Here is a 26,282-nt window from a genome sequence, read left to right as displayed (position 1 = left end):
AAAGGTCCAGCAGTGCTAAACGTCGTAATCTGATTTCTTTGTCACATCCATGCAAAAGGCAGAGTGACAAAGTGAAGGAAAAGTCTTCTGAGAATCACTGAGTTCTATTATCAAAGGATAATGTGAAATTATACAGAGGGAAGGTCTGGGGCCCAAATGCTAGAAAAGAACTGCCTTGCAGGCAGATGTCATTCAAAGGCAGTGATGTATATCATCCTACAGGGCAATATTTTCAGCTTCATGCAGTCTTTCTTCTTTGCAGAGAGCACAATGTCACACTATCTTCAGGATACATTCTGTGTTCAGCTGATAAAGTTTCCACTCATCCTAATTTTCAGAGCATTTTTTTTGATTGAAAAAATAACAATAACTTTTGCTCTCACACAACTCTTTCCAAATGAGATCCCCAACCACAAAATTCTGTAAGTAGTTCTTTAAGGTAGGCCTCTTGAATATTACCATCCATCTCTTAAAGGAAGGCTTGCCTTCTGGGAATGAGTATCTTCAATGTAAATTCTTCCTTAGCCCCCTCTCAGAACTATAATTGCTACTAGAATCTCAGCAGGAATACTTTGCACAAAAGCTGTTAAACAATTTTTAGGACAAAGTTTTAGAAACAAGCCTTGTTATCATAATGTCTATGAAAACAGTCTGAAAGGAAGTTGGAAGAAAACGTGGTGGATAACACACTGGATTATAAAGATCCCATAGTGCAACCTTACAAGTATAATTACCATCTGAAGCACAGACTATGAAAAAACCCACCCCTTTCATTCAAAGTACAAAAGAGCACAATCCTATGCAGGTTTAGCCAGAAAAAACATCCTACAATTCCCAAGATGACTGGCTGGAACAAGCAGGGAGTTGTAGACTGTATTTGTGTTTAAGTATCCATATGTTTGCACCTTAAGGGATGTATACCTTGGGTGTGTGTCTGGGGGATTTTCCCCAATGTTGTAACTTATTTCAACAGAAGTTAGACATTTTGCTCACAGGACATGTAATAAATGACAGCCACCTTCCTTGGAAGTAATTCTTGATTTGCAAATACAAACTTAACACAAGGGGTTCTTCCCAAAGAAAGAAAATTGGAAAGGTCTCCGTAGAGACAAAACAGAATATCAACTGAATGACAACCAGAGGAAAGGGTTTGTCTTAGAGGCAACTAAATCAATATAGTTATTTTGCCAGAGGGTTGTAGGAAGACATTACAATGAATATGATATTTTGCATGCTAAAATGAATCATTGTCTGCAAATGCAAGACTCTACGAACTTCCTATTTTAACTTTTTCACCAAGAACATCTGTAAACATCATGCCAATCAGCACTCCTAACAGTTATAAATCAAGGGTATCCATTATTCAAATGGTATCAACGAAATCTGAAATGACAAAATACCCCAAAATACTTTTGTGAGATGTGAACTTGCCCCGAGGAATTTTTGTTCTACCACCCAGTTCACAGTATGGCCTTGGGGTGAACACTGTTTTCCGGTGAACTTACTTCACAAGGTTGCTATAAGGATAAAAGGGGAGAAGGGAATCTGTTGAAGGCCCTGTTTGAGCTCTGTAGAGATAGAATAAAAACAACTATGAATAAAGCCAACATACAATAGAGGTGGTGCTTATTTCATTGTTAGCGCTGCAGAAAGTTGGCATGCATGTAAGATGACTTGGAAAATATGCCCTTTGATGCTCGCGGCTTCCTCCTTACTTTTCTTATCACTTCTTTTTTCCTATCTCACGTCAAGCCTTTCCTTCCCCTTCACACAGATTTTATGCCTAAGTATTTAGAGAGCAATACAAAATCTCAACCCATGGGCATGGGATGGAAATATTCATAACCACAGAAATATACCTCTAAGTGATAAAACCACACTAATGTTGATGTATAACAGAAAACTAGTGGGGTGAGTTACCATTACAATCACAAATGCACCAAGGGGCACCATAGATAAACTGAAAATGATGGACCCCTTTCACTTCATAACATGCAATATAAAAGAGCTTGGAATCTCTTAAAAATGAAAATTGAACTCTCAAGTACCTTAAAGGGAAAAGGGGAAATATTAGACCCTTGCTTGAAATGGAGCTATACAGACTCAGATGAAAATGGGTGGGCCAGGCAATGAGCTGAAGTAAAACATTTAAAGCTAAAGGAATGGTGATATTCATATAGGAACATCTGACTAGGGATATATAAGTAATCCAGCAGGAGAGGAAAGTCTGAATTTCTTGATTCATCCCCATGGTCCCTGTTCTGCCAGCATAGCACTGGTGCAAACTGATACAATTCAAGCCAGCAGACAAACTGCTGCTTTTAAAATAGATTGTAATTTGCATTTTTAAAAAGGGGAAATTTGCACAAAATTCAGGCTTCTGCCCTGCAATTTGTGCAAACTTATATAAATCGTCTAATTTTGCACAGTTTAAGTCAACTGAACACATTTGAACAAATTGCAAAGCCATGACCTGAATTTGACACAAAACTGAAATTATCTGTCAGAATATTAAAGGTAGAAATTCATATTTACAGTGATAGGAGAATGCTTCCATGTTTCTCTTATCAAGGAAGAACAACCAGTCTAGATCAGGAGCCCTAATGTACTTCTTCATGATTGACCTGAGCATAAAAGATATGGCATGCGTTAATCTCCACACAGCAAGATACAGCCCTTTTCCCTCTAAGGTACACCATACCAGTTTATGTATTGACTAGTGACTGATCTCCCCACACACCAGACAACCCACAGAACCATAACCCCAGTAATAACTCTCAGTCAATGCACCGGTTTCAGCAATCCAAATTAATACCACCTCAGAGGCATCCACCAAACAGTTATGGCTCAGTATCTCACTACTTCATGACCCACAATTCCTGAATATTAATAGGAAAGCAGGAAAAGAGTGAAGAAGATAGGTAACGAAGAAAGAGGAAAGAAAAAACTCAAGCAAACTTGATCTGATCTGGTGATGTAGTGAGGTGTGCAGTCGGAAAGAAACTGAGGTGGGAGTCCCCCTTTCTTATACTAGGACCCAGAAGGGGCAGGAAGAGTCCCAAGAACTTTATGATGCTTAGCTATGGAAGTTTCTCTCCGACCTAGACCATGTCAAAGCCCACATCTGTGATGCACGGAAAGCACGATGAAGAACCACACTTCCTGGATGTGGCCAAAAAGGACACCCAAGAGTAAATATCACTCATTGGTGCCCAGTGACTTTAGTAGAATCAGCTGTGGAACATGAAGAGAGCCAGAATGCTGAGACAGATTTCATATGCCACATATACATTAAAAAGAAAAGACCAAACAATTAGGGAAAGCATATGCTTCCTTGGAATTAGAGAAAAGAGAAGGCAGATAGTTGGCATATAATAGCACCAGACAATGTAGTGCCGATGGGTGCCAGTGTGTCCTCAAACATCTTTCTTGCTGCTCAGGCCATTTAAAAATAACATGTTTTCTTACTGATAGCTGGGATTGACCTGAAATAGGCCTCCAATAGTGCTGAAAATTGGTTTCTAAGGAACTGTTCAGCATATTTGATTCAGTCTTTCGGCTGGCCACTTGTCCCTTGCCATGCCATACATGGCAGCCATTTTGTGAAAGCAACCAGGGCAGTTTCCCAACTGCACATTTTGCCCATGGCCCAAAACATTGTCTTTCTCTGGCAAATAGCCTATAACAGATGAAGAACAGAGACATACTGGCCTGAACTGAGGATCCCTGAAGAGACATGAGACTGTTCTCTATACAAGGGGTGGCCAACTGAGGCTTGTGAGCTGCACGCATTCTTAGAGTTTATTTGGAGGCTTGCAGAGGGACCAAAAAAGCCTAATGTTCAGGAAGAGAGTGGGTCAGGCCAGCCGCCTGGCAAGAGCTCACCCCAGCATGCCTCATGCCACTCCAGCTGATAAGTGCAAAGACCACCATTTGCCACAAGAAGAGGGGGCAAGATGCATGTCAGTGAGTGCCCATGAGTTTATTGGTGATGCCAGGTGAGATGCAAGATGCTGGTCCATCTACGGAGGCCTACTCTCTTACAAGGCCCTCTCAAGCACTAGGTTGCTGCCCGGCCACACTTTGGCCTTTCCAGGCAAGGAGTAAGATGCTGACATTTTCTTTACCTTAAATGTTAAGAAGTGCTGCACCTCTGCCCCTACAGTTTCCCTTTCACCTTCCCCCAAAAGAGAAAATAAGAGCCCAGTGTAGTGTTCCTACAAAGAGTAAGGAGGGAGCTAAAGGAGAAGATATACCTCTTCTGTGTGTTCCCTTTGGGATCTGCGCTGCTGGGGGTCCTGGGTTGCGAGGAGGAAGGGAGTTACTTGGGGCTGGGGTGTTGCACAGTTGTGCAAAATTTCACAGTATTTCTGAGCAGAGGATCCATCCCTGAGGAGAGAAAGAAGTGTCTCGGGAGGGCGGGGGAGAGGAAAGGCAGGAAAGAAATCCTTGCAATTAAAATGGGGTGCATAGTGAAGAATTGGCATTAGGAGAGTACACAGAGGATGGGGGAAGGAAGAGTTGCACCCTCCTGAAAGTTTTATGCTCATTCATTCATTTGTTCACGTATTTATAGCCCACATATAACTACCAAAGCCTTCCTAGGTAGCTTTTACATCCTTCATGTTGCAGAGAGACAGAGAGATGCAAAATGGGGCTTATTTCTGAGAGAAGGATGCATGAAGTACACTTGGGCCATATCCTTTAAAACCAAACTTTTTGTGGTATACCTGCAAAGGCTAATGTCCATTCTCCCTGCCCCTGTCTTGGGCAATGTTGTATTTCATTTAAATAATGAAAGGACTGGGGGATGTTTAAGGACCACCATAAGCCCTGACAATTGCTACATGATTCAAGAGATGCCTCTCTACAGCCAAGACCAAGTATGCTTTCTATCAAGGAGAGAAGAAATGAACCGTGTACACCTAGTGTTCGATGTTATGTCAGCCAAAGAGTGGAAATCTTCCCCAGGGCTCTTACTATCACTGGAAAGCTGTGATGGTATCTACCAGAACTTCCATCATGCTTCACAAATTAAACAGCCCTGCCCAACGCATACGCTGCATCTTAGCAATTCAGAAATCACCCACGCCTGAACCCTGAAAACCCACCTCCCAACAAACCCATTTAGCTACATTATGGTATATAACAGAAATGCCACCTTATCTCCAAGACTCTTAAATCTGCTTTCCAAGCAACGGGCATATGCTATCATGTGGTCATTTTCCCATATGGTGAAGGTTAAAGATCAGCAAAGCTGGCTGCATCTTGGCTAGCCCTTACAAGAAAGCCCCGGCTAGGGCTCTTCCCTTCATGCGCCACTTGCCAGACCACTCAGGGTGGCCAGTGCTGCACAAAGGTGCAACTGATTAGGCATTTATTGCCTTGGTGTTTCCTTCACCCTGTGAAGCAGCCTGTTGCAGTTCCACAGGGGGAACTGCACCCTATTTGCTTCCACAGGGGGAAAAGTCAAATCTTCAGTGACAGGAATCAAGTTCAGTTCTGAGCTATTGAGATCAGTGTTGATAAGCTGCATGTTTTGAAGGAATTTATTGCATACAGGAATTCATTGCAACAGAAAAATGTCTCTCTCTCACTGTCTGTCTATATATACTTAATCTCCTAGCTATTACTTTTCAATCTAGCATATGCTGCAAAGAAATAATGCAGTAGTATGCCCAACAGCAAGCACCCTAAATGCGTATGATGAATTTAAGGTGCAGAAAGTAGATTAGGGGCCTCATTAATTTCCTGTTTCCATTATGCTAACATTGTGCTTAATCTATTTTAGGGAAACTAACAACAACAAAACATCAGTATATGATATCTTTTGCCAGCAGGTATGGTAGGACATAAGCAAATAATTTGTTTTTTGTTGATAAGATCCTGACAAGCTTGTCAAGAATATCCGTTTTGTGATTTGAGAAACTGGAATACCCTGTTGAATGTTGTTGCTCATCTGCATCTACTTACTTAACTTGTCATCTTAAAAGAAGCATGTTTTACAAGTTCTGAGACATCAAAATAAGTTTTTGTTTGCATTTGGACAAAAAAAAGCAGGAACAAAGGGAATGATGTGCATCTCTGATTCATTTAGAATAGGAGTCCCATTTAACAGATCTGCATGATGTGCTGAAGACACTTCTGTCAGTTACAGGAGTTTTCAGTTTGCATGAAAAAGGTAACATTTGATCTAGAAGTTCATATATCTTATGATGGCTTCATAGCAGGACATACATCGTGCTGTTTGTACACTTCCTGCATCTATGATTCCATGTACAAGCTACAGGGAGTGTTTTATTTTTATACTCCCCAAGAGCCAAGGCTGTCTGGGTAGTTAACAAAAGTTGAGAAAAAATTAAAACATGGACACAAACATACAAGATAATTTAACTTAAAATGACAAAAACACAATTGCAATTTCATCAGCATAAAAGCGGTATGGAATGCAGTATTTAAAAAATGGAATTTAAAAATTAAACTCTTAAAAAGCTGGGAGAATTTTTTAAAAATATTCACCTGGCACCAAAAATAATACAAAGTGAGTACCAGGTACACCTACCGTTGCTCTAATTCTTATTCTGTATTAGCAATCAATGGTATCAGGAAAGTTCATGTTATGTTTATTATCACCATCATGTAGAACACTGCAGTTTCCCTGCACTCTAAAATAAAATGTGAGTTCACAGAAGCTACTCAGGGATCACAGTGCAAATAAGAACGAATAACTCCTGTGAGTGAAAAAATAATGAGTATTTCTGGCCAACTGTAGTACTTTTCATGGGCAAACAAATAGGGGATACAGCCAGGAGATAAAGCCTTCTAAGCACCTGGAGGCAATTTTAAGCTTTCCTTTCTTGAACCACACCAGAGAAGTCTGAAGAAGAATCAGTAACTGGTTGGGCATTACCTACACAGGAGTGAGCAACACATACATGTAAAATCTTTCATTAACCAGATGAATGCTAATGTGACACTTTAGCTGCATGTGATTTACCCAACACACACATTTTCATCATTTTTCATTTTAGATTCTCTTACTTGCACTCTTAGGATCAAACTAGATGTTCTTCAAACCAAGCTCAGCAACTCTATTCAGGATTGAATTATTTACTTTGCTTTAACCATCTCCCATCCTTGGCCCTGATATGAATCATCATCATGGACTGGGATGGGGAAAATTTAAGGGCCCCCCCTCCATTTTTGTCCTGAAATTCCATTTTTTCTTCCCCCATCTATGCAGTGAAAATGGGAGGAAGAAAGCTTAAATCTGTTGTTCCATGAATGCCATGGTCCTAATATGAATTGGGGTTGCTCCAGTGTACATACACTAGAGTAAATACTCCATTTGAAAAAAAATTACAGTTGGCTTCAGTCTAAAGATCTGGGATACTTCAGAATTCTGTGAGCTATGGAAAGTGTCCATAGGGAATTCTGTGGTTCTTGAGCTCTCCCCCCCTCTCTCACACACACCAAAAGACACACACACACACACATTCAGCCACAAAAGTTGTTTGTATTTAAATAGACTCAAAGCCACAAAGCAACACATATGGCACATAAAATACTAATCCATAACTACAACCATTGCTGCAACACATTTTATCAAAATCCTTAGTTACTGCTAATGGTTTCTGCTGGAAATTTCCATTTCTAGTCAATTGCTCTTAGGCCACTACATTTTATAACCTCAGTACAGAAGCCTTAAAAAAACCCTGTAAAATTAAACATCTGTTACATTAGTAATAACCAGCGTAACCATTGGAGCATGGTATTTCATGGAAAAAAATCAATAAATGTGGGAAAGAAATGATGGCGCAATTGATACCTTAATTAGAGATTTAATGACCTGGTATAATTTAATAACAAAACATGATTTTACTGTATTAATGCATAAAAGTGGTAGAGGCAGAATTCCTCTGCATCCACAGTTGTGTGGATCGTCAATGATACATTACAATATTATTAGTGCTTCATTACCGAGCTTGCTGCTGGGCATAAAGCTTGTAGTCTCATGGAACCCAGCATGTATTATATAAAAGAACAAACATCACAAATACCACTATCTTTCATGTCTTTCACCTTGATCTTTTGTTTAATAAAAAATTAGTTAACTACACACACCACACCTTCCACTTGAATGGATTGTTCATTTATTTATCTATGGTAGTTGTTAAGATTATCTATGAGAATGACCATACAAGCTTTATATGATACTATTAATTCTCATAGCAACACTCAGCACAGTCTCCTCCCCCCCATTCCCATTATTCTGAACAGTGAAAATGCACAACACTTGAAGGGCAAGCCTAACTTTACACGTGTTGTAAGAAAGGATTGCATTTAATAACTTATGCAATACAATATCTGTTACCTAATGCATGCACAAAAGTCATATCTTATATCTCCGGTCTTGAGCAATACTAATCCCACAAAACTCCTTGAAGAATAACACATGTGGCATAGAAACCATAGAATCAAGAAAGAATGAATGTATGATGAGCCATATGGTCCATCTAGCCTAGCATCTGCTTCTCACAAGGTCCAACAAGAGGGCTGTGGGAATATCAAAACAGATATTCTTCCTGTACCAGTGCATGACTTTGGACTGCAGGTGTGGGATTGTATGTTTACATTCCCCACAACATTTATATTACACTTTCCTGAAGATTTTAAAAAAGGCATTTTAGAGAGAAGAATTTTAGCTTAGCTTTCCCTCTGGCCAGCTGTGTTCAGAAGGGTGTGTGTGTGTGTGTGTTGTGTATGCATAGAGGGAAAACAATTAAATGTGAACTTCTTCTCTCACCTGAAGTCCTTCAGCAACTGCAGCACATGATTCAATATTTAGCATCACTTGGATTTAAGATGTCAAGCAAGCAGAGAAATCTTTCCATAAACTTTCAAAGAAAGAAGTCTATTCATTCCTAGAACGGAATGAAAGATATAGGGCAAAACTGAAATAGTAGGGTTGCTCATCAAATACTTTTACTTCCTGTGATAAGAACCATTCACATTTGGGTACTATGAGATGAAAACAGAGACAAGCATTCCCAATTTTGAGTAAGAACAGGAAACAATGCCCTTACTCTGAAGCAGCCAAAGACATCATGAAAGCTACTGGGTATGTTGTGATATTATCATAATAGCTAAATGTTTCCTAACTGCAAACAGAGATTACTACACAGTTGGGGATTAGTCAGTGAACATTTTGGGCCTCTGGAAGACCTCCTTTTGAATGTTTGCTTCAAACTTTTTGTAAACTCCATTTCACATTTTCTGCTATAATTTGTTGTTGGGGCATCTTTGGGTTGTTTAAGTCCTAAACAGCCTCATAAGTCCAGGTTCAGATATCAGTCTAACAACCTGCAAACACATAACCATAGGTTCTTCATTGAAAGCAGAAGTAAGAAACATGGTGGAGAAAGCATGCTCACATTCACTCATCTTCAGCTACCCATGGATTGCTGGGTTGTGTGAACCAGATCAATGTCAGGTCCTTCAAAAGTGCTTTTCTGCAAGTACACCTTAGTGTGCATGTGTTACGTACCTTTATTTATTTATTTATTAAAACATTTCTATGCCGCCCCTTGCCGAAGGGGCGGCTCACAACATCAAATAAAATACACAATAAATTAAAACAATAACAAATAAAATATATACAGTAGAATAAAATAAGCTGCCCTGGCCAAATAAAATTCAATACTATTAACATTTAAAATGCTGCTGAAATAAAAAGGTCTTAGCCTGGCGCCAAAAAACAAATAACGACGGCGCCAGGCAGACCTCTCTGGGGAGCGCATTCCATAACTTAGGCGCCACTGCTGAGAAAGCCCTCCTCCGAGTAGCCACCCTCCTAATTTCCTTCACTGAGGGCTCCCGGAGGAGGGCCTCTCCCGCTGATCTCAGGGGGCGGCTGGTCATATATGGACGTAAGCGCTCATGCCTTAAAATGTGAAGTGTAACATAGTCTGGAGAAAGATTGTTGCGGGTAAATACGGTTGCTTTTATTTACCTCTGCTGCTCCTAATGATATTTAGGGCACAATTCTATATGCGTGCAGGAAGAATGTCCCACAAATCCCAGCATTGCCCAGTCAGTAATGTTGGATGACACTTGCTAGCATGTGTCCCATCATGCTGGCTGAGGACTTGTATAGGACTGTGTTCTTAAATGATGTTCAGTTTGCTTATATTTGGGTTGGCTAATTCTTGTGCTCTTTGGGACTCCTTATTTGTGGGACTGTAAAGCAGGACCTAGATATGTGGTCAACTTTATAATACAAGGGGGCTGCCTAGCAAGAAGGGATATCTCAAAGATATCATTGACACTTTTACTTCAGTTCATTGCTTCCTTTTCTACCTGATGAAACTGTGTGCATACAAAACACACATGGATTAAAATTTGATAGGACCATCAGAGGTCAGGGTACTTTGATATGGGTCAGGAGGAACCATGGCCCTCAACAATGTTGTTCTCCTTTTGTCCAGACTAGTTTGACTGGGATCTTTCTTGTATAAAGCATCAATCAATTGACCCTATTCAACAGTAAACCAAACAAAAATAAATTTGTTTTAGCTTTTAAGGCACATACTTTAAGTTCTTGCTTTATGTGTAAAACATCAGCCTCAGGCAATGGAATGGACAAGGCCCAAATCCCAGAACCCTGTCAGTCAGCAAAGGTAAAAGCTCAGTGAAACAAATTGCCAAGGCCTGTGATGGGAAAAACTGCCATGAATAGCAACTGTTCAGCCAGACTACCAAACGAGCCTAGTTTTTCAAGACCACGCATGATAATGTTTTCTGAGATGAGATAAAATGAAATGTGGCACGCAGCTCCCAGAAAGTGCACTATTCCAACTGATTTAAATATATACAACTAGTACTACATGTGGAAAAGAAATGAACACACTTTAATGCTTTGCATATAGAATCACAATTTTTCATGCCAGTGTTAATATGAATAGTTTGCATTCGAAATGCTTATTATACAATAGCTCCAAACAGTTCACTAGCCTTTTTCCATAAAATGTACAACTTCTTGAAAATTGTATAAACACATTTTCACATGAAAAATTAACCTAGTCAAGCTTATTATGTACAGAAGCCGCTTGAATCCAAAGATGCACTCATTTTAATATAAGGTATTTCTGCTTGCACAAGGTGGTCTCCCAAACCTACCAATTCCTCCTTCCTAATGCACTGCCGAACCTAGACCTCGCCCCATCCTATTACAGTGGGGGACATCCAGTCACATGCCTTAGGATCTAAGTCTACATGTATGCATGCAATCATATCATGGCTGTTTTATACATTACATTCTATGTGTGTTGTCTGGAAGAATCTGTGTACATTAACATATCTGATTTCAGTGCATGTACTTCAGCCAAGATACAATGCACGCACACAGTTGTGTTAAATGAGCATGCATATAGTTGTGTGAGCTGATGAGCACATAAAAATCCTGTGAAGAAGAATCCAATGCAGGATGCCCTAGAACAGAATCATTTTTGGTGCAGGTGAATTTCCCCATGAAATGCTGAGGACAAGCAAAGTAGTTATGTCCAAGATTCGAACTTTTCTGAACTTCATCTTGACACTCATCCCTTGCCCAGTTGCCTTTCCTGTTTGTATTTACTGCTTGCACTGGACAAATGGGAAACTACAGAGTAGAACTGGTTCATTCTATGGAGGAGGTAGATGCCAATTAGGGAATTTGCTCAAATTTCACTGGAAATGAAGGCATCAGCTGACCAAAAAGCACCAGCGCTGCATGCCAGGAGATCTTCTGCACTGAGAAGGTAGCCAAGTAATGTTTTAAAGACACCATTGGAACAGAAGTAATCAAGTCACCCTGAGTTCTTGGAGGAAAAGGAAATACTGAAACATAATAAATATGTATCATGCCTAAAGTGTTTCATTTTGTCATCACTGTCTTTGAGCTAAAGACTTGCATAGACTTACTTTTGTGCAACAAGGCTTCTTATTCCCACCAAAGGACATTATCCCCTTTTCTCAAATGGCTGATCCTGAGAGTTGGGTAGTTTTCAGGAAAGCAAGTTGTGATGGGCTTCAGCTGGAGAAGACGATATGGGAAAAGCAGAACCCCTCTCTTGCAAAGTGGAGGAAACTTCCTCACAGACAAGTGATTCTCATGAGTCAAGCATCTATTCTAGGCTTCTAATGCCATCCACCCCCTCCTGGTTTATACAGTGTAGCCAATATAGGATTAATGTTGATGTGCTACAGTGACACCATCTAATCTCAGTATGACACATGAGATACTGTGGTACCTCGACTCATGAACACTTTGGTTCACAACCAAATCGGGTCGCAAACAAAATTTTCATGAAAATTTTGACATGGGTCGTGAACTCCACATTGGGTGGCAACCAAAATTGCAGCCATCTCCCCCCCTGAGTGGGGGGCCATCTCCCCACCCCACCCCATTCGTGCAGGGAAGACATGTGTGATCACGGGCACACTCCTGCAGGACAGATGGGCACAATCTCAGCCATCTACCCCCGCAACAAGCATGATTGTGGCCATCTCCTCCCTGCCCCCAAGTGGAGAGATGACCGTGATTGTGCTGGGGGAGGAGGGATATGGCCAAGATTGCGTCCATCTCTCCCTCCCCAGCATGCCCTGTTCGTGCCCGTCTCTCTGTCCCCCAGCGCACCCCATTCGGCCCGTCTCTCTCTCCCCCAGTATGCCCGCAATCACCTCCTTCTCCCCACCCCCAGCACACTGTGATGACAGGCCCGTGCAGGTATGACAGGCGCGATTTGGTCATGCTGGGAGGAGATCTGGCTGCACTTGTGCTTGGGGTGGGGAGGGGGAGATGGCAGCGATCTTTGTTGTTCTTTGTCACTTTGCTTCACATTTTACTGATTTAAAAAATGGTTACAGAACAAATTAACCTTATTTACATTGACCCTTATGGGGAAATATAACTTGGCTCATGACCAATTTGTGCCACAACCAGAGTCCTGGAACAAATTAGGTTTGTGAGCCAAGGTACCACTGCATAAGGAAAACAGACTGATTTAGAGAAAATGAATTCTGCTACCTATCCATGTTAGTTCTCCCTATGAAACTCCCCACTGGAACTCTGCAGCCTTGTTTTAAATTAAAAGTAGAATGTAGCTGGTAAAACTCTTTAAAGTCTTTTAAATTCAAATTTTCAGTTTACAAGACTGCCAAGGATTAATGCTAAAAGATGTTAACAGATGTGCACACCTGTTTACTGAATATTTGAATCTCTTCATTTGTTGCTGCCATCTGTCTGCCCACCTATTCTTTCTATCCACTCAAACAGCTTTGTTTAACATACACTTTTTCTAATTTGTCTTTGTATCAAGGAATTGACTTTGTTTTGGCACATAAAATTTCAAAATAGTCTACAAAACTTAGTATCAATCTTATTATTTCAACTGTATAGCATATTTCACTTCAGGACATCAGTATTTTGAATGACATGAATTCATCCTCCAACAAGATAGTTTATTATTTTAAGGCATCCTGTTTCTTTGCCAGAGAGTTAATTACCTGAGGCTTGCTTTGCATTTTAAAAGAAGGAAACTGGAAAGTGATTTACCAAAGATCTGGCAACAAAACATCAGGAGTCAGTAATGAAAGAACTATAAACTAAAACTTACAGCTTTTCCCTTTAATTGTTGTGTGTGTGTGCGTGTGTGTGAAATATAAGTATATAACAGTTCAAATATATGTACAGAAAGGATTCTGCACACAGTTTTAGATTTAATATACTGCAGTACTCCAGCCTTATAGTTGTAAACTCCTTTGGACACAGTATAAATTTCTTTATACAAGTAAGCATGTTTTTTTAAGGAATGTGTTTTTGGGAACTGGATTTCACTTCTTCAGATCTTTGGAATGTACATAAAGAAGTAGACTTAAGCCATCCTATGCGTTTTCCAAGGAAAGAGAGAGATAAATATAAATAAAATAAATATTAGATATGTAAGTAAAAGCAAAAATTGTCAGAAAATCTACTATTTTACATCATACCTCTAGAAGGGTAAATTCCTGTGGACTCTCCCTAGGCTGACTTGGAAAAATCGGGTTGGTGTTTTTTGTTTTTGTGAGACAATAAGAGGGAGTCAACTGCCTCCCGCCTCATCTGTCCCCAAAGCACATTTCCAAGCCTCCTATGTTCTGGCATGAGGGAACAGCAACTGAGGGCAGTTGGGGGAATTTTTATTTCTTCCTGCTCCCTTCATCTCCACTGGGCTCACGCATTCCACAGCATCTTAGAATGGAAAGATCAGTGGCCTTGGGAAGATGGTCAAGGCCTGAGTGCTCCTACTTGGTCAGTCCCCAGTGCTTTAGGAGTCAGTGCTCTGGATTCACAAGTCTTTCCCAAGGAAACACTTTTCACTCCAGACTGCTTTGCCTTCTCTGTCCTTTTCTTTTTGTGTCCACCATCAAATGCAGTTGCTCATGCACAAACTGCCCGACATCCCACTCCTACAGAAAAGTTGCTCATTCAGGAAACATCTAGAAATACAGAAGAATATTCAGATTATTTGTCTAATTTGCTGCCTTCTAGACTTACTGTGGGCAAAACCATTTTGATAAACCTATTTGTAGTACACAGATGCAAGCTCACAACTTCATGACTGGATTACCTAGACTATATTTATTACATTTTTATTTTATCTTGTATCCACTAAACTCAGAAGAGCACACACGGTTCTCATTTAATCTTCAAAGCAGGTATGAGAAGTAAGCTAACTTAAAGATGGCTCCTCCTCCAAGGTTACCCAATTAGCTTTGTGGTAGAGTGAGGATTTGAACCCCGGTCCTAGCCTCTCATTTAATAGCAAACCAATGCACAACACTGATACCCTAAATTTCAAACTGCTTAATAGCACAGACTGAAGTCCTCAAAGGCTGTAGAATAATTTCTGTACCCAAGGCAGCTTGCATTTCTGAAAACTAACCCATTCTCTCCTGGATCCTGTCCAGTTTATTATTATTTTTAAAGTAAATATACCAAAGCCAGAACCCAGCCCCTTGTCTTGCCAAATATAGCTCTTTGGATCCTACCATACTGGAGAATGCTTGAGAGCGGTGAACATCAGCGGTTGAACACTCAGTAACTAAACTACGCAAACACTTTTCACTTTGAGGAAGTCAGTCATGCTGTTCAGGGTAGGCTTTATATTAGAAGAATGTTAAGCATAGTTAAACTATATTTAGGGTGCCATTCTCTGAAGATGCCTGTAGGGCGGCTTATGCAAGGCAGGAGAAACACAAAGCTGAAGATGTCTCCACACATCCCTGCAAAGCAGTTGGATGGCAAATTTCAACTAAATGCAACACTCCAAAGCAGGAATACAGAAGGCTGAGGCACTGTCAGAAAACAGCATACCTTGGCAGAGCTGATCCCTCCCACCGTTTGAACACCTCTTAAATCTATATTCCAAATTCAGTCTTCTGAGCTTGGAGAAGCAGCCAACATGGTTCTTCACACCCACAGGCTGGAAGAAGGAAAGTTGCTCTGAGCCTGGACTCCTATCTCTGATCTTGGAGCTGATTTTGAAAAATCTGTGGCCCTCTAAACACAGATCTAGGGGCCAGGAGGCTACTATGCCAAGAGTATTCCATCTTCATCCTGTATCTCCAAAAACAGCCACTTTGGAGAGAAAGGGGGGAATGAATCATGTTGATTGACATGGGTACACTCCCTTCAACTCTATTATTTTAAATAGTTTCATGTTATTTTATTAAAATACTTAGATACTACTATTCATCCTACTTGCACTGTAGTGTAGTGTACAACATCTATGCACTTTGTGGGGCTAAAGCTGAAAGATTTCATTAGCTGTTATGCAGCAGTTGGATATAATGCAAAATGGATGGTCTAATGTATATTCCTCAGGCAAACAGAAATTAATGACTGAAGTAACAAAGTATTTAAAGATACTTTGGGGCCAATCATCTAATTCCTCACAAAAACCAATTAAGCTGTGGAGTGCATGCCAGGAAAAAATCAACACAAAGTCAATGTAGTTTTGTGTCTCAGAATTTGTCTACAAACTTACACCAGTATCTATCTGAAGGAAACTTTTTAAACAAAATGCAATTGTATACAAATTTGAGAACGAGTAGACAACTATAAACTATTTTTGTGTGGGCAGGGGAAATTAATTGCTAGTTAAGAAATGGATGCAAGATAAACTAGAAACATCTAGATATATGGATGTTAGGAGGGAGAAAAGACATCCAGCATACAAATAATGTAAGTGCATGCCAGCAGCATCCTGAAAGTGCAACCTGCACTCTGGGGTTGAGTAGCAAGGTCTGAAGACCTTCTAATAGAAAGGACAAAGGGGTGGGGGATGGAGTCAAACTATACCTAAGAGAAACATATCTGCAAAGAAATACAAGAAGTGGAACTTAGTAGCCCCACTGAAAGTATCTGGCTTAATTTAAAGGGAGCAAAAAATAAGAAAAACTAGTTTTTGGTCTCTATTACTGACCACCCAGTCAAAAGAGCTCAGGAATGCAACCTTTGAAAAGCAGAGGGAACAGAGTATTTATAATATACCATGACTTTTTCCCCCTTTCACAAGGCATATGTCAATCAACTGTCTAATTTATTATTTGTTTTATTTCTATACCAACCAATAGCTGAAGCTTGTTGAGTAGTTCCCAGCAGCTCATACAATAGAGGACATTGGGGATTTGGGATTTTGGTATCTGGCAGGAACTACCAGAGCCTAGTAGCAGGAGCTGTCAGCTCAGTGTACAGCTGCCTGTTTGGTGAGTCCCCTTTTAGTTTGGAGTATATTCTAGAACAGAAAAGTACTTTGGACATTGAACTGGTTCTGCTCAGCAAGGCTTATTGAATTCTCTGGGGAAGAAGGTCTAGATTGGTCTCTCAGTTGGATCTGGAGCTTTGTTTGAGCCAGAGTAGTCTTTCTGACTGGGGTATCCTTCAGTGCATTTTTCGCCTTGGACTCCTGGCTTTGTCTTTTGGCTCTGACTCCCTGGTATAATCCCTGGTAATCTCCTCTGACGGCTGCCCATGGCTCATCCCTAACAGGTCCTGAACACTTCCCCTGCCTCATGGGTGAGGGGAAAGATTTAATCTTCTTTCCCTGTGGAAGACAGTTCTAAACTGAAATGAAAATGGTGTCCTATGGTTCAGCATCTCTACGGATCTCTAGCCTTAGCTGGGATATGCGGCTCTCTCTCATTTTATCCTCACTATAGTACTCTGAGATAAATTAGGCATTTTAACTCCTATATATGTCTTCTCAGACGTTGGCACCATTAAATTTAATGGGATGCACTCCCAGGTAAGTGCGCATAAGGTTTTCACTAGAGAGACTTGCTAAACGCCACTCACTGAGTTTCCTGGTGACTAAGAGAATTGAACTCCCATTTCTTCCATCTGCCTAAAGTCAAATAATTCCTTGAGCTGGCAACAAACACACACTGCTTCCTTTTTAACATCATTATGAGATATTTATACTTTTCATCAACCATAGAACACTTTGTATTTAATCTACCTGTAAAGCCAAAAGAAGCTCAAGGCTAAAGAAAGAATACAAGATGTATATTTTCCTGTGTGTCAGATGATTCAAAGAAACTGTATTAAAAGCAAATGCAATTTTAAATAATAGGAAATGTAAATAATTTCTTCACTGAACTATATTGATTTCTTTTCTTTTAAGGTGGTTATTTCATCAACATGATTCATGTAAGCGAATAACAGAATCTGTAATAGGGAAGTATCAACTGGGCCAATGTAAAATGAGATATCCCATCCCTCATATGCATAGGAAATGTATTGTTTGGAGAAATAAGCACACAATATTAATGTATGCAATAGTCATATGATATGGCCCAAGAGAGATGATGCAAGCCCATATAGTTAATCAGAATTCTTTTGTTCTTTTTTAATTAAACTAATGGTGACACTATTAAAGTTGCCAGTAAATAATGTTAGCCCTCATTGCAACATAGTGAAATTATTCCCTTTCATTTACTCTGTCATCTGTAATTCAACTTTTTTCTTTTCAACTTCTCTGTGGATTCTGCTTGTAGAATTAATTGTTTCCATGTTTGGCTGAGCATAGTAAGTGAAAAGCATTGGCAAGCAAGAACAAGCAAAAGCAAAAGACTTTAACATGAAAGAGAAGTTTAAAACTCTTCTTTTGGGCACATAGAAAATTGGTCAATTACATATATGCAGTGTCGGTCATTGCATATAAGGGGTGAAGTGTAATTTTTCTAAGCCCCTCTAACTTGCTATTTCATTGCATAAAGTGATTATTCATAAAAGGGCAGGCAAGAAGGAATGCAAATATATCATGAAAAGCTGGTGTAGATGCTAAAAGTGGTTTTACTGAGCAGTACTTTAGGGCTCAGTGCACTAAGCAAGCTATTTTTCTTTAAGCCTCAGCACTTTACTCATGATACAGTACAATAATATTGGGCTGCTACATATAAGTGCTGAAGATTATTGAAATATTATGAAGAACTTTGAAAACTTGGAAAAAGAACTATAGTGAACATTAAGCACTGCAAATGGAACCAGGTACCTTAGTCTAACAAATAACCTCCATGTCTTTTTCATTTATATCAGAAGATCTCAAAGATCAAAAGCATTGTGTATCTTTAATATTGCATCCATGCTACTTCTGGAAGTCTTAGATCTGTTAAAGTTTCCAAATAAAATAATTGTGTGTGTGTGTGTGATGTATCTCCCCACAGAACTTTCTTTTATGTTTTCTTCTATATAATTTTCTAGTCTCCCACTGTTTTTCCTCCTTCATCTTCTTCCTGTATACCCAGTGGCATCAAGGTTGGGGTGTGTGTGTGTGTATTTCTGTCAAACCATTCTTATTCATTCTTGTCCCAATTTATTAACCCCACCCCCACAAACTTACCTTTTGTTGCTTCATTTACAGCAACATTTATGTACTCTGTCTGCTAAAAATCAACACAAGGAGAATATCAGTTGATCAAAAGAGGAAGCTTCAAAGACTATGTTCAAAAGGACCCTGCTAACTTTTGCTCTGAACTCCAGATATCAAATTCAAGAACATTTTTCTGAATGCAAGCTGTAATAAATCAAGATGGAGACTTGGGACAGAAAGAAAAGGAAGCTCAACAACCTCAAATGGAAAGAGCAAGACAGCAAGAAAAAAGGGGTGGGGAGCAAACCCATATTTGCCATACTACATTCATGTCTAACAGCTTAATCTGTAGTATTTATTTATTTAGTTATTGATTTATTGATTTATATTCTGCCTTTTTCCTACAACGGGCTCAAGGCAGCTTACATCATTCTCCTCCTCCATCTTATCCCCACAGCAACAACCCTGTGAGGTAGGTTGGGCTGAGAGTCTGTGACTGGCCCAAGTCACCCAGTTGGCTCCATGGCCGAGCGGGGACTAGAACCCAGATCGCCTGAGTCCCAGTTCCATGCTCTTAACCACTACACCGCACTGGCACACTAGTAGCTGAAGATGATAGGACTGGGAGCAAGTATTTTGGAGTCTACAGAGAATAACACCATCCCTTGGTAGAGTTAACGGAGTGGAGAAAAGTCTGGTGCTACTCAGTAACAATGGTAGCTGAGATGAGTACTTTCATGCTGAAGTCCCAAGGGTCATAGCTGCTCACATCAAAAAATAACTCCCATGTTAATTTGGGCTGGAGATGAATTTCCTCTCAGCCATCCCCTTTTAGCCTACCCCAAGTCCTCTCACTCCTTGGAAGAAATGTGGGTGTTAGGGCAACCCAAGCTAACTAACTTGAGTTTTTCTCACCAAATAGAGAAACTGATAGCATGGCCTGATCTAGCATGAAAAATTAGAGCAGTCTTCCTTCACTGGGACCCATCCAAATTTTTTTGACTGTCATGACTCCAGCGCCTGGCTTGTCCCTCAGAACTGGCTCCAACCTTTGTTTGTCTTTCAGTTTTGTATGCCTCTGTTTTTCTGCATTTACTCATCAGCCTCTTAGTTTGACCATCCAGCTCTGCCCCTTGGCACAACTTTCAGCTCCTGACTGGTAGTTGCCTACGGCTCAGACCTCACATGCTATGTTGTAGAGAAATTCTGACACACAGTTTTTCTAGCAAGAGGTAATGCTCACTGCATTGCCAGCACTGATATGTACTGCATCTGGCTTGTTGGAAGGAATGTTGAGTCCACTTGAATTCCATTATCTGCAGGGTTATCATTTGGTTTCTGTTGCCTTCTTTCTGCGATATGCATGCAGAATCTAAAACAGTTATCTCCAAGTATATTTGAGAACGCTTATAATTTTCCTTTGCTGATGCTTGACCAACTCAGAGTGATGAGTTTGTGTAATAGCTTTTTGAAGTGAAGTGAGCTCAGTATTAAGTTGTAACCTCTGTGATAGCTTATCATAATAAAGACAAACTACAAAGCAGTATCTGAGAAGGTCATCTTTGAAGGTATCAGATTTGCAAGTTTTTACCACTCTTTCTAAGATATGATAACTATGTCTAAGGGATCCAATGTAGCTTAATTGAGGAGTTTAAATGCAGCCAACAGATAGGCAATATTTCCTCCCATGAAATGGTCTGTAAAAGCACGTACTAATTTAATAAGTAGATTGGAAGCACTAAAGTGAGCTCAGGAAGGAATATTGAATTGCATGTGTTTGATCCTCCATTGATCCTCTATTGAATAGGGTAATATATTCATAGGTAAACATTGGGGTTTCTATGTAAATTGTGAGTGTCCCTGAATATCTGACTCCCTCAAACCATATCCCCTGATTTGTATTGAATGAATCCAACATATCTGATAGTGAGATCATGTTGAATCTTGTTCAAGTATTCCAACAGTCTTTGCATATGACTCCCCACAGTCAGGTCTCTGCTTTAACTCAGTGTTGTTGTGCTTGTTCTAGCATTTGTTGTGCTGCTGTGGCTATCATTAGTTATTAGGACTCTTTTTGGTTTTGCTTTATGGGACTGATGGCACAACAGGGGCACTGCTCACCCCATGCATCGTTAACTGGTGTCTGGGCTAAAAATCTTTCCATTGATTTTGGATATCTGGGGCAGGGTGAGAATTAAATCAATAATTTATTTTGAGATGAATTGGCTATCGTTGGTGACTGTGAAATTTAAATAGATCCTAGCGATCATTTCTACATTTGCATATCTAAATATAAATCAACATTCATAATCCTGGGCACTGAACCTTTTAAGTCCCTGCCTCCTATCCAAGAATGCATTAGTGAGGCTGGTCCAGACTGTGGTAAGCAAACTGGAACTGTTGACGGGAAAGGGGGAGTGTGACCCAGTTTCACTTACTTGGCCACAGGATGCTACTTGAGCTTTAGTTAAACATGCCTGCTAATATAACAGCTTAGATCAGTCTGTTAATTCTACAGCAGCATACTTTTTCCAAGATTGCTTTCTATTGCTTATCTCAGGAAGAAACTGATATTAGAATGAGTTGGTGTTAAGCTTCCAGGACTTAACACATAACATAAATAACTCTATTGGGTTTGTAGGTCTCTTGGCATTAACTACACCACTGTGTAAGTGGTAAGAAGAAAAATGCTATTCCATCTACTTTTCATAATCAATACACATATTATATCTATTATATTTCATATGCATGATGCATTTATTATAGTAGATTTACATTTTGTGTATTATGCAAAACAGGGATGTTAAGTTTTCTACTTACTTTTCTTCCTGCATTAAGAGAAGTAATTATGTGAATAAATACAGTGGTACATTGGCTCACGAACTTAAACTTGACTTGGTCATGACCCAAGTCAAATATCCCCATAAGGTTCAATGTAAATAAGGTTAATCCGTTGTGTAACTTGTTTTTTTTTAATCACAAAAATTTGAAGCAAAGTGACAAAGAACAACAAAGATCGCGGCCATCTCCCCCCCTCCACCCGAGCAGGAGCGCGGCCATCTCCCCCACCCCACCAGCATGACCGTGATCTTGCCCGTGTTTCCTGCATGAATGCAATCGTGGCCCATAGACAGGCGCGATCGTGATCGTGGTCGTGCTCGGGCAGGGAACACGAGTGCAATCGCGGCCATCTCCCCCCGCCCCCGAGTGTGATCACGGTTGGGTTGTGCTGGGAAGAGGGGCGCAATCACAATTGTCACTCAATGTGGAGTTTGCGACCTGAGACAATGTTTTTCTGAAATTTCTGTTCACAAGCCGATTTGGTTGTGAACTGAGGCATTCGTGAGCCGAGGTACCACTGCACCTGGAAATTTACAATCTACACTCAGGCAACTCACTGAATTTCTTTAGAACTTTTTCCTTTGAATATCCTTTGCAAGTCTAACTCTGGAGACCAGATGTAGGTGACATCTACTCTTAATACATCAATAATAAATAAAACATGAATATTTATTATATATATATTTTTGGGGGGGTTTCTTCCAAGAAACTGAAGGCAGCTTATACAATTCTCCCTGTGAGGTGGGTTAGGCTGAGTCCATGCCTAGCCCAAAGTCACCCCATGAGCTCCATGGTCGAATGGGAACTAGGACCCAGATTGCCTGGGTTCCAGTCCTGTACTCTTAACCACCACACTACACTGGTTCCCCTAATGAGCTGGCACTGATGCTCCCAATATAAAGCATGCCTTATTTTCTTCCTCTTTCAGTTGATTGTGCCTCTTAAATGAGACCAAAAGCATTTCTATTTTTATACAGCTATGACCCTGTAAAATTGTCACACCCCCAGTCATCACAATAGTATTTCCTTTTCATTAGTGCAACAGATGCATTATCTAGCAATCTGTTTGGATTTATTCTGAGCAGCAGCATATGGAGGAAAGTACATATGGAGCCTAATCATTTCAGCCAAGAGTGAGTAAACTACAGTCAGGAAGTTAAAAAAAAACCCATTGTGCTATTTACTGTTCCATGTATAGTACTAATATTCTGACACTGCAGTATAACAAGATTAAATGGCATAATTTAATCACAACTGGCATTATAAATCTGCATTGAAAATGTAGCACATTATACACAGATTTCAGCAGAGATTGTCCTAATGGTCCATATACACTTCAAGAAAAAAGCCACAAGGGGAAAAGATAACTTTTAGCAAGTTCTATACAACTTAAAATATAGCATTTAAAAGTTACGCAAATACATTATTTCTCCATCAGGGGAAAAAACAACACTGCTACCATAATTAAATTCAGCAAATCAAGGACAAAGGCAAAATATCTATTTTTTGGCATAATTCATTCAGGCATTGAGTACATTTGGATGAGATCCAAAGGAGAAGTGCAAAAACTTCCACTTCTTTTGATTAAGCGCAGAATGCCACAATGTCTGAACGTACAACTGTGGTTCATCTTATGTATGGCTAGTCTAACCAAGCCAGCTTTAAAAAGCCATGAATATTATAGCAGGTGCATTTGGGATTTGATGCAAATCAAAGTACCAATAGTACTACTCATGTGCATGAATGCATACGAATAGTTATTTCCCCAAATAACTCACATTATGTTTTCCTTGCTTTACCTAGAACACTGTTGCTAGCTAAGGCAGGTGTATTTTACAAGCAGAAAATAGGAGGGGCTCACATCATGCAAATGGAGCAATGGTAAAACGTGCAACGATTGCATTTCTTGGGGCCATAAGAAAAGTGGCCACTTTCCATGGAAAGTGCGGGATCTTTGTCAGAAAAAGAGTTAGCAGTCCTGGTGGGAGTGGAACTTGGCATAGCTTTCTTTCATTTCTTTATATCTTCACTGCAAAGCTATAATGTAGTGATAGAGGCCATGCTTTCCGTGCAGAGCCTCCTATTTGATCCAGGCATCTTCAGGTAGGTTAGTAAAAACTAGATTCCTATGTTCCTTGAATCAATGAATCTACATGTGAAACATGAACTCATTCCATACATCGCTAATAAATAGAGACACTTCCATTTCTGACAGTAAATGCTAACTTCATTTATTGGATTGCACTCTGTTTTACTTCTGATAGTTATAGAGGGAACACATTTCTGAATAAAGCAAACTTTTTTCCCACTGGGATAGAAGGAAGGTTGTAGTCCCAGTGCAAGGAAGGAAAAAAAAGGAAAGACGGGGAAGTGAAATTATGAAGATATGTTCACTTTAACCAGATAGCGCTCGACCCAAATTTACCATGTAAATCTACTCAAGGCCTGGAGAGAAAGGGAGAGTACCAGTCATCAAGCAGACTGCACAGCCAAGTTGGCCAAGGCGCAGGCTTTAGTCCCTGGGAAGTTATCTCTTGATCCACAACTAACACCCGCTCAAATAGCACAAGTCCGGGCCTTGGAGGCAGAATTTACGGAGGTATTCTTGGATTGACCCAGGCACACGACGGTTGTAGCCCACCATATACAAACAGTCCCGGGGCCATTGTCAGGGTGCCAACCCAGCCCTACCCACCACGATTGAGGCAAGTGATAATAGAGGAAGTAAGGCAGAGGCTCCAATTAGGAGTCATTGAGGAATCAGTGAGTGCTTGGAGGAATCAGCTGGTCTTGGTTCCCAAGCAGGATCAGAGTGTCCGTTTCTGGGTTGATTTCAGGAGGTATCAAGGTTTGATGCTTACCCCATGCCCCGGACAGATGGGTTGCTGGATCCTCTGGGGCAGGCCCATTTTCTTTTGACCGTAGACCTCACTAAGGGGTATTGGCAAATCCCATTGACTGAAGAGTCCAAAGAAAAGACAGCCTTTGCCTCTCCAGTAGGGCTATTTCAATTTAAATATATGCCTTTTGGGCTACATGGGGCAGCCACAACTTTCCAGCAGCTTATGGACAAGGTCTTGGGACATTTGTCCCATTGGGCTGTGGCCTATATTGATGACATTGTCATTTTTAGTCGTACCTGGGGGGAACATCTAGATCACCTCCGGCAAGTTTTGGTGGCTCTAAGACAGGCTGGGTTGACAGCTAATCCAAGCAAGTGCAGAATAGCACGACAGGAGGTGCAGTATTTGGGGTATATTGTAGGTCACAGGCAGATACGGCCTATGGCTGATAAAGTGGAGAAGCTAAGCCAGTGGCCACAGCCACACACAAAGAAGGAAGTACAACAGTTTCTGGGCCTGGCCAGCTACTATCAGTGATTCATCCATCATTTCTCCTCCAAAGCAGCCCCCTTGGCAGAGGCACTTAAGAAAAGGCAAAGTCATGCCCTAGTATGGATGGAGGAGATGGAACAAGCTTTTGAAGAACTGAGGACCTGTCTCCTCAGCCAGCCTGTTTTACGGTCGCCTGATTTCTCCCGTCCTTTTATCCTCCAAACCAACACCTCAACCGTGGGCTTAGGAGCAGTTCTAACCCAGGGAGAAGGGGCAGCTGAACTCTACTTGAGCCGTAAGCTGGAGCCACAAGAATGCCAGTATTCCACAATAGAGAGGGAGGCTCTAGCCGTCAAATGGGCTGTTCTGGCTTTGAGACACTATCTCTGGGGTGCCCCATTCACACTGGTCACCAACCACACTCCATTATAATGGCTAAGTAGGATGAAAGATGACAACCCCCGCCTCACTCATTGGTATTTAGCGTTGCAGCCGTACACCTTTACGGTTCAGCATAGGCACGGTCACCAACATGCTAATGCTGATTTCTTTTCCCGCCAGGGTCCCTGGCCCTTGCACGACGATGGTCATCCCTTCTTGGAGTGCGGGATATGTGAGGAGACAGAGGGGCTCACCCCTTTTCCTGGGGCCTTCCACAGGGCTGGGCCGAAGGCAACAGGGCATGGCTGGGAGACCATGCAGGCAGAGCAACTTGCAAGGAAGCAGCAACCAGGGGATACGAGTGCGCGCACAGCTGTACGGGACTGAGTCAGGGACAGCTGGGTTGAGGGGAGTGGTGCGCAAGGAGGGAACATAAAGAGGCAGCAGAGGAAGGAGGTGGGGAGGAGAGAGAGACGGTGAGATAGCAAAGAGTGTGGAAACATACGTGTGTTGGAGGAAGAGCTGGAGCGGCAGCCGCTGTCAGGCAGGCCAGGGCAAACCATGAGCAGAGTTGGGGCAGCGGTACTGCCGGGACGGCGCAGCTCATTGCCATAGCGACGGGGGAAGGGAGCCGGAGCAGGCAAGGGCAAGGCGCTGCAGGAAGTGTGCGGTGGAACTGTAACAGAAGAATAAAGGCCTGGTGAGTGCACCAGCTTTCTTGTGTTGCTCTTCATGGAGAAGCCGGGAAAACAGGTCTTTGGCCCGCAGCCCCTCCTGATGCAGTCACAGGGGGGTATCATGTTTCCTACCCCACCTTCTCCCATGTAGCTTC

The 26,282-nt window shown here is 41.0% G+C and overlaps 1 protein-coding gene across 1 annotated transcript in view; it reads right to left on the bottom strand.

The window, feature by feature from the left end:
- Positions 1-26,081, bottom strand: part of PCDH15 (protocadherin related 15) — a 405,567-nt gene extending 379,486 nt beyond the window's left edge. The window contains exon 1 of the mRNA XM_044420577.1: positions 25,956-26,081. The gene's annotated coding sequence lies outside the window, so the exon portion shown is untranslated. The remainder of the gene's footprint in view (positions 1-25,955) is intronic.
- Positions 26,082-26,282: the final 201 nt, after the last annotated feature.

Source organism: Varanus komodoensis, unplaced genomic scaffold (assembly GCF_004798865.1).
Source record: "Varanus komodoensis strain SLA01 unplaced genomic scaffold, ASM479886v1 scaffold11, whole genome shotgun sequence".
NCBI lineage: Eukaryota > Metazoa > Chordata > Lepidosauria > Squamata > Varanidae > Varanus > Varanus komodoensis.
This window is presented reverse-complemented; position numbering and strand designations above follow the sequence as displayed.